Source organism: Mustela erminea, chromosome 3 (genome assembly GCF_009829155.1).
Source record: "Mustela erminea isolate mMusErm1 chromosome 3, mMusErm1.Pri, whole genome shotgun sequence".
Lineage (NCBI taxonomy): Eukaryota > Metazoa > Chordata > Mammalia > Carnivora > Mustelidae > Mustela > Mustela erminea.
In genome coordinates, this window is record NC_045616.1 from 85,509,446 (window position 1) to 85,517,282 (window position 7,837).

Sequence of the window (7,837 nt, forward strand, 5' to 3'; positions counted from 1 at the left end):
TAAAATGTGTCTTTGTGGAGTTGCACCCCTGGAGGTCAGAGGGTGGTTTGGGTTGATATTTACGTATTTTGGGAACAGCTGGTGAGCAAAGCTTCACATTGACTCCTCACAGCAGCTCTAAAGGAAGGCACAATCACTGGCAACTGCTGACCTCTTCAGTCATCAGGGGGGAAATAAAATAGTTCATAAAATGAGGCACCCATGTAAAACGGAGAGCATGAACAGATGAGCAATGAATTGTGATGTTCTGGCTGTACCTGGGATCCAAACAAGGACATGGCTTCTAAAAAGAATAAGGAGACTTGTGATCAGGAGGGTTATAAAAACCACAGGGTGTGGAAAATAGGTTTAGGTGGGATTTTTTGGTTAGAAAAGTAAATACAATGGAACATCTTGGGTTAGTATAACCAACTGAGGTACAGGTAGAAATTGGCAGAAGGGTTCAATTTTTTAATAGTTGTATTAAGAAATAATTTACATGCCCATAAAAGTCACCTATTTTGAATATAAACTCAATGATATTTAGTCAGTCTATGGAGCTGTGCAATTTCCTACCACGTCCTTTTCCATCCTCCCAAGAGCTTCCTATTCCTACCCCAGCCTTAAGTGACCACAGATCTGCTTTGTCTCTACAATTTACCTTTTCTGGATATTTCGTATCGGTGGAATTCTACCGCATGGCATCTTGTGGGTCTGGCTTCTGTCACTAAGCATAATGTTTTTGATGCATAATGCGAATCTACTTAACATGTATGAGTATTCCCTTTTTATTGCTAAACAGTACTCTGTGGTACAGAAATACCGTATTTTGTTAATCTGGTAAAGAAGGGATTACATTTTAAGTAGGTATGTTCTAGAAAAAAATTGTATTAGAATGAAATGAAAAAAAAAATCAGTCAGGACAGCTACATTGGAGATGCCTGTGTGAACTCGAGACTTTAAGAAAAGATCTATTTCCCAGGCCTGTGTTTCCCTGGTGGCCCAACAGCAGTGTAATCCGGCTACAACCAGTTCTTAGGCCAGTCAAGTGGGATGTATACTCCCCAGCTGGACCAGGCCTCTGGTACTACTCAGGGCTCTGTGGAAAACAGCTAATTGTATTTTGGTGGGTGGGAGGGATTACAGCAGGCCTAGAATACCTTGTTGCCAAAAAATAAGGGTGCTTTTAAAAAGGCTTGAGGCAGTATTGAAAGGACAAAGCAGCCAGTTTAAGGGGGCTCCCCCTGGCCAGGTTGTGACAATGTAGTCGGTAAGGAAATATCAGATACAGCTAGGTGGAACAAGTTGAATCTATAAAACCCCAAATCTGATACCCAAAGAGGAAAAAGGTACTATGGAGTATAAATGGTATTATATTTCAGGAAGATAGGAGTGAATGTGTTTAACGTTTTCTTGCAGTTCGGAAAAGCCAGCAGTATGTTGACATAAATGGGTGTCATCTCTTTTATTTAATCTGCTTAGAAAGCAGACATAGATGCAAGGGCCTGGCCCACAGTTTCCCCCCAGATATATATCAAAGGCTTACTCCCCTCCTTCCTTCAGGTCTCTGCTTCAATATAATTTATCAGAGATCTTCCCTGACTCTTCAATATCAAGCAGCAATCCAGAATCCCTACCCCTCATCCTGCTCTTTTACTACCTGATGTGTGTTTTTTCCCCACAAAATGAAAGGGTCATGAGGGCGGACCTTAAATACTGCTCTATCCCATCCCTCTCAGTAACTTCATGTCTAGAAGGCACCTGTTCAATTTGTTCAACTATATGCCAAGAGAAATGACCGTACACAATAACCAGGGGAAATAACAGCATATCGTATGATAACAGATTAGTCAGCTGGCCTACTAAGGAGATCTAATTGTGCAATTTGATGCCTTACTCCTGGGAACCCCAGTCCTTACTGTGAGGAGATGCTAGTGAAGCAGGGATACATTCCCAACAAATTTTACTGTGACAGAACACTGAGTTATGTAATAATAATAAACAGAACATAATCATCTGGGCTTTATAGGAGGCCTCAACACCAGCTGGCAACCACATTATATTCCCCCTGCCCCGTTTGTTCAGTCTCTTCTAAGACTAATTCGTAAGGCCTCAAACCTCCACCTGCTCTTCTCCCAGCTTTTCTCTCAGCTATGACCTTGAAAATGGAAGCAATCAGGAATAAAACTTCCAGAAGCTTCACCATCACACACACCCACCTGCCAGCCCTGCGTTCAGGCTTTGCCTTCTTCCTATGATTTGTTCTTTGTCTAGTCCCTCCACTTGTGCGCTAGACCCCACCTTCTCTTGCCTCCTTGAGGGCATTGTTCCAGTAAGACGCTCGCCAACCTGCAGCAACCAAAGCCAGCCTTAAAAACAACTTTTTTTTTTTTTTTTTTGGAGAGATCGAGCATGCACAAGACTGGGGGTTGGGGATGGAGGGGGAGAGAATCTTAAGGCAGCTCCATGCCCAGCACAGAGCCCAACACGGCTCGATCTCATGACCCTGAGATCATGACCTGAGCCTAAATCAAGTTGGGTGCTTAACAGACGGAGCCACCCAGGAGCCCCTAAAAACACAACTCTTCACTCCGTTTGCCCCCTCCTATCATAGCCTTATTCTCTGATCCCATTTATTGCAAAGCTTCTGGAGTTACCTCTACTGGGGCTCTCTTCTCTCTCCCCCACTCTCTTCTGGTATTCCCATTATGCATATGTCATACCTCTGTAATGGTCTCACAGTTCCTGGATATTCCATATGTTTTTAAAAACTATTTTTTTTCTCTTCAGATTTCAGTTTGCAACATTTTTCTTGACATATTTTCAAGCTCGCTGGGTCTTTGCTTAGGTGTTTTGAGACGACAGATGAGCCCCTTAAAGGCATTTGTTTCTCTTGTTTTTGTTTTTAGCATTTTTTTGATTGTTAGAGTTTTTCTCTTTTGTGTACAGTACCCTTCAGTTCCTATACATTGTCCGCTTTTTCCATCAAGAGACCTCAGCATGTTGATCATGGTTACTTTCAATTCCCAGCCTGGTAACTAAAACCTCTGCCATATCGGAGTCTGGTTCTGATGCCTGCTTTGTTTCAGCAGCCTTTTTTCCCCTGTGTCTTAGCATCCTTGTATACCTTCTATTGGTGGCTAGACATGATATATCTTGGGTAACAGGAACTGAGGTCAATGGGCCTTGAGAGTGAGGTTTTATGTTTACACAACTAGCAGCTAGGCTGTGTTCAATGTCTCCTATGTCAGAGGTTTCAATTTCCTTTGGTGTCCTTGTTTTTGTCTTCCCTTTCTGTGTTTGGGTTTCCCCAGAAACTCCTTGAAATAGAGTCTGTGTCTTGCAGCGTTCTCAAAAGCTGTAATCCATTGTTATAATACTGGAGCCCTACTGATGGTGTGGTATTAAGGAGAATTATTCTGTATCTTATGATTAAATCTGTTTTCTCTTTTTTTAGTGAGCTGGAGTCCCTCGGCCAAGACCTTCAGAACTGTCTTAGCCCTTTTTTTTTTTTTAATGTGAGACACAAAGGCTAGAGGGGGCTTAAGACATCCAACTGCCTTTCTCCAAGGTCAGAGAAGACTCTGGCAAAGCAGTTTTCCTTGAATGCGGCCTTCTGCCATGGAAACAAAGCCATGGGTTTATTTTGAAATGGCTCCTCTCCCCCTCCACTTTGCAGGAGGGGATTTTTCTGCCATCTTTACATTGAGAGCCTGGGGAAACTTCTAGAGGTAAAACCCACCGAAGTGGACTGCTTAGCATAACTCCCAGGAGTTTTAAACTCTCAAGTGAGTCCACATTCAGCCCCCAGTAATTCCTTCAATCCTGATAACTGGCTCCAGCAGCTTCTCATTTAGGTGAACTGATCTGTATTTTCTGCATTTTCTTTTTTCTTTAGTTTTTGTGGTGGTTTGCCCTGTGATCTCCATTCTTTGATGGATCAAAGAAAAGTTGATTTTCAGTTTGGTTAGCATTTTATCTTATTGTGATACCTCATTCTTTCCCAAACATACTCCAGGTTTTCACCTTGTCACTTTGACACTTGTCAAAGTTAGCAAAGATCACACGTATCACTAAGTCAACACTTAGAGCTCCTATTACTTGACCTGACAGCTGACCACTCCTTCCTTCCCCCTTGACCTGGCTTCCAGGACATCACACTCTGATTTTCTTACCTTACTGGCCAGTCGCTCTCTTCTCTGTTGGGCCCTTTACATCACCCTGAACTCGTGGCATTTGAGAAGGGGGCTCTAAGACTCAGGCTTTGGACCTCTTCCTCCCATACCACTCACTCTCTTGGTAATTTCATCCAGTCTCATCACTTCACATACCATCTATACACTGACTCCCACACTTCCATCTTCAGGCTTAGACTCTCTTCAATTTCGGACTATAATACCCAACTGCCTACACAACATCTCCACTGAGATCCTTACCAGGCATCTCAAACTCATCTATCCACAAATAAATTCCTGATCTTTACCAGCAAATCTCTGCCACCTATAGCTTTTCCCATCTCAACTACTGAGACAAAAGGAGCTAGAAATCAACTCTGATGCCTTTCTCCTTGCTACACGCAATCTTTTAGTGAATCCTTGAAGTTTCATCTTCAAGGTAAGTACAGGTAAGTACAGAATTCCAAGTGCTGGCACAGTGCTCCAAGCCACGTGTACTTGTCACCTGAGTTAATGCCGAAGTCTCTTAACTGATTGTTTCTACCCTTGCTCACACACTCTCCTAAAACCTAAGACCCTATCACACTTCTGGCTCAAAGCCCTCGAAAAGCTCCCATCTCAGAGTAGAAGCTCAAGTCAAGCAGTCGGCCTCCGCCATCTCCCTTCTCGCTATTCTCTCCTACCCCACCTCTTACTACTCTCTCTTCCTCAGTCCACTTCAGATCTTACTGGCTCCCATGCTGTGCCCAGAGCCCTCCAACATGCTCTCACTCCAAGGGCCCCTGCCATACTCTCTATCCAGACTCTCTTCTCCAGGTGCCCGCATGGTACTGCCAAGCCTTTGTCCAAGTGCTATCTTGAGGAAGTCTTCTACCTTCTTGAAAATTCCAACAACACTTTGTCTTGCCTAACTCCGTATGGCCTCTCCCAACTTCTCTCCCTAGCACTTCACTGGTGATAATCCTTGTCATCTCCTTAGTGTCTGTCTCCTTCCACCAGAATTTAAGTTGTATAAGGGGAGAGATTTATGTTTATGTTATTCACTGCTACATTCTCAGCACCCAGAAAGACAGTAAGGCCCGTCATGAGGTGTGCAATTAATATTTGTTAAGGAAGTAAATGAATACTTGGAAACACTAAAGGCTGCAAGAAATGGAACGGGAATGAGAGTATGACACACCATCATCTTTCAAATTCCTATGCACTGACATTGCATTAATACTAGTTTAATTTAGTTTAGTTTGTTGATTCAATGAAGGAGGGGGAAAAAAGAGCCGAGAAAATAAAAGAAGTAACTGTGCTGACTTTGTATTTACAACTTTGGCATCAGAATTTCACTATGTTCTCAACATGCACTATCCTCTCCAAAGTGCCCTCTGGCTCAGAAAAATTATGCGAATTCTTGGGAGTGGTAAACCTTTAGCTGACCTGGGTAATTACCCATGAATGCTGCAAGTTGATAATTATCACTAACATTGGTGAGAACATCTCGAAGCCAGCTCTCTTACCACAAAGCCTCAGCCTGGTTTGCTGGCCAATTTTTTTGAGCCCAAGTTCAGGGAGCAGACTATCTGGCTATTTTTACCAGTATCAGCGGGTACCACATCCGTCATACTTAGGGGCGTCAGAGAGAACTTAATTTGCTTCCTTCAGTCAATGGAGACAAGTGCTATTATCAGGACTGACACTTTCTATGTAACAACACAATGCCAACTATATGGTTCAAGTGTAGTTTTAATTGGCCTTATATTTTTTTGTTAATACTGCTATTTCTGCCTCGATGGTCTCACTAGATGCCATTCTAGCTACCAGTATGTATAGCGGACTATAATGGAACTCAAGGAGGAAAACTAAAATCCCCAAAAGAAACCTGTTTCTTTAATCAAATAAAGTACTACGGTCTTCGTTACTGCGTTTTTATAAAATGGGAACTGCTGCCACCTGCAGGTCATGCTTATGACAAAGTTAATACTCCCTGGGATCTCCAAAAATTCCTTCCAAATTGTTGGTGAATGAATGGTGTAATGATTATCCCAACTAATTAACTCTATTTTTTTCTTCATCTAAACAACTAAGTAAATAAATTAAAAATTAAGTATATTAAGGGATTTCTAATGTAAACTAGAACCTCTACTACCAAAAAATGACCTTGCTGTGGTGCCTTGTTGGCTCAGTTGGAAGAGCGGATAGCTCTTGGTCTTAGGGGTCATGAGTCTGAGCCCCACACCGGGTGCAGAGATTACTGAAATGAGCCCCACACCGGGTGCAGAGATTACTGAAATAAATAAACTAAACAAACAAACAAACAACAACAACAAAAAACACCTCACTGAGATTGCTATCAGTCTAGCCAAGGGCTGCCAAGTGTTTTCTCCATTATCCATCTTCTTTAGCAAGAGATGTCCACTCAATGCTCACTCACTGGATTCAGTACTTAGCTGAGATTGCAAGCTTATCCTCTCACGCCAGGCCAGAGACTGTGGGTCCAGATGACCCGCAAGTCTAATCAACTTATCCAGGTGAGGGGCGCCTGTCTGGCTCAGTCAGTGGAACATGCAACTCCTGATCTCAGGGTTGTGAGTTTGAACTCCATGCTGGGTGCAGAGATTACTTAAAAATACAATCTTTTAAAAAACAACAACAAAAAACCTGGAATCCAGTTTGATGATTTCCTCATGAAGCTGAGTAGGAAAATGACCATAACAGGTACATGCAATAAAACTCCATAAAAAAAACTTAAGTGAAGTGTCTGCAGAAATAACTGATTTAAAGCCACCAAAAGACATAAAGAAAAAAAATTCAGTGATTTGCTGACCCTGCTAGGATTAGGTCATCAGTCTCCAAGAAAAGGTTTTCAGGGTCTGATCAATCTAGGTACATCAAGATCTAAGGGGTATTTAAGTTGTACTAATAATAAAAATAGATGGTATAATGTGCTAGCTAAGAGGAGTCTAAGAAGACACCATGACAAAACCTAATATGCAGCATTCTGGATGGAACCTGGAATGGCTCAAGGTCAACAGGAAAAAGCTAGGGAAATCTTGAATCAAGTATGGACTTTTGTTACAAACAATGTACCAATACTTGTTCATTACTGTGACAAATGTACTATAACAACAAAAGATGCCAGTAATAGGAACATGGAATATATGGGAACAATGTACTACCTCTGTAATTTTTCTGTCAATACGAAACTTCTAAAAATGTTAACTTAAAAAAATGAATGGGACAAGATGCAATTCAACTGACAAAAGCGGGCCCTTAAGTCAGTTCAATCACAAGCTTAAAAACTCACAAAACTTCTTTTTTGGCTTTAAAAGTTATTTAGTAGCTTATTTTCATCTATCTGTTCTAGATTCAAAACTTTTACTTAAATCAAGAGACGGGACCTCTTCAAACTATAACCTTGAGCATGATGAAATTGCAGTCCGCTCACCAAAAGCACACATGAAGGTTTGTTGTTAATGTAGGACAAATCTTGGCCCACTTGTTTTTAAAAAAAAAAGCAACCACAAAACACAACACAACAGGCCTTCATGAAATTAAATGGTGTAATTTGTTTTGTTCTATCATATAGTTTCTTGATCTGCCAACCTTCCAGCTATTTCTTAGGGCATTCAGGGGGTTATCCCAATTTTTCATTTTACTCAAAGACAAAAATATTCTACCCCAAACTACACCAC